Source organism: Caretta caretta, chromosome 3, assembly GCF_965140235.1.
Source record: "Caretta caretta isolate rCarCar2 chromosome 3, rCarCar1.hap1, whole genome shotgun sequence".
Taxonomy (NCBI): domain Eukaryota; kingdom Metazoa; phylum Chordata; order Testudines; family Cheloniidae; genus Caretta; species Caretta caretta.
This window is the reverse complement of record NC_134208.1, coordinates 128357510-128359734: the sequence shown is the minus strand read 5'-3', so window position 1 is coordinate 128359734 and position 2225 is coordinate 128357510.

The following is a 2225-nucleotide window of genomic DNA, read 5'->3' as shown; positions in this document are numbered from 1 at the left end:
GCCTGCCACCGCCGAGGAGGAGGAGGCGGCCACGGTGGGAAGAGGATCATCTCGGGCCTCTTGCAGAGCTGGGGCCAGCTGTTCTGTGCCACCGACCTCAGGGCCCGGACCAGGAGTCAGTGTTGGAGGAGGTCCTGTAGTGGGGAGAGAAGTCACGACAGTCTCCGTGCCCCCCAGGGTGGGCTGACTGGCGGTAGCCTCTGGCACTTGCTGCTCAGATGGGGCTGATCAGGAAGCCCCGGATGGAGCACCCTGGGCCTTGTGGTACGCCCAGGGCGTCCAGAACGGCCATTGAGTTGGGCCCTTGAGCGGGTCCCTGCCCCTGCAGCTGCCAAGATCCAGCCCCTGACTCCAGGCAGCTATAGTCTGAATGGCGACGGTCCGAAAAACACGACCCTGCCTCTAATCCCGAAGAGCGAAAAGCGGAACATGAGGGCCATGGTGGTGCCGAACAGATCTGCACCAGGGAACGGTGCCGTGACACTGGGAAGCGGTGCCAGGACCTGGACCAGTACTGAGACATGGAACGGCTCCTTGATCTGGATCTGGGCCGAGATGATGACCGGTGTCGAGATTGGCGTCGGGTCCGGGATCTGCTCCTCCACAATGACTGGCAGGCAGAGCAGTACCGGGACCGGCGACGGGAGTCAGAGCGGTGCTGCGAGTACGACCAGCACCGCGAAGGAGAGTGGTGCCGGGACTGCAAGCAGCAGTGGGACTGCAAGCGGGAGCGGGAACGGTGCTGAGAGCGGGATCGGTGCTGTGGCTCGACCCACGGTGCTGGCGGGTGGATCAGGACCGGCTTGCCCCGGGGCCTTGGCATGTGGCTGAGGGGATGCTGATGCCGTCATGGCAATAAGATCCCTTGCAGCTGCAAAAGTATCCGGGGTACATGGCAACTGGACCTCAACCATGCTGCGTGTCTGGGAGTCCAGCGGTACTGGACTCAATGTCTCTCCCCTTGGGGCCAGAGTCAATGGTGCCGAGGCCGTAGGCTGTGCCCCTGGACTCTCTCCTCTGGGACACGTCTCCACGGGCGGTTCCAGGGAGGCTGGTCTCTGCGGAGGTGGACCACCCCTTTCTGGCTTCCGGTGCTGCTTCTGGCCGGGAGAATGGGAGCGGTGCCGAGCCAATGATGTCGGTTGCGGTGCTGGGGACCGCTGGTGCCGCGGATCTCGATCAGAGTCCAACCATGGTGCCGGTCCCAGTGCTGCCACCAGGGCGCTGCGCACTGAGACACTCAGTGCCGGATCTTGGTGCGCCACAGGAGGCTGAGGGCTAAGAGCTGCCTCCATGAGGAGCTGCTTTAAACGAAAGTCCTGCTCCTTCTTAGTCTGGGGACGAAACCCTTTTTTCAATCCTGCACTTCTCTGCTTGATGAGACTCCCCCAGACACTTCAGGCAAGAGTCCTGGGGGTCACCTGTTGGCATGGGCTAGGGGTGAAGGAGCAGGCTGGGGGTTGGGGTGTAGGGTCTGGCCAGGAGCTAGAATGAGGGAGGGGGCTCAGGGTTGGGGCAGGAGGTTGGGGTGTGGAGTGCTTACCTGGGCAGCTCCCATTTGGTGCGAGGGGTGCAGGTGGGAATGTGGGTGTGTGTGTGCAGGAGCTCCTGTTTGGTGCTCAGGGTGGGGATGTGGATGTGAGGGGTGTAAGAGTTAGGGCATGTGGTGTGGGGGGTCTGGGTATCTGTGGGGGGTGCAGGAGTCAGGGTGGGGGGCTGGGTATGTGTGGGGGGTGCCAGAGTCAGGGCTGCGGTTGTGGGGGGGTGCAGGGGTCAGGGCATGGGGCTGCAGTGTGTGGGGGGTGCAGGGGTGAGGGCAGAGGGCTGGATATGTGAGGAGGGTTCAGGGGTCAGGGCAGAGGGCTGGGTGTGTGTGAAGGGGTTCAGGGTCAGGGCAGAGGGCTGGAGGTGTATGAGGGGAGTGCAGGGGTCCGGGCAGAGGGCTGGAGGGTGTGGGTTGGGGTTGTGGAGGTGCTCCCAGCCCCCTGCCCTGAGCGCTCACAGCAGGGGGCTGGAGGGGATATGCTGATTCCACCCCCAAGGTCCCCGGAGCAGAGAGCGCGCTGCGGCTCCACTTTTCCCTCTCCCACTCCGTAGCAAGGGTCGTCTGCTGATCGGCCGCAGGGAGAGAGAGAAGGAGGGGCAGGAACCCTGCACACTGGGGGAAGAGGCGGGGGGGGGGGAAGCTTGCCTGCCCTGCAAGGAGAGAGTGGTGGGCAGAGAAG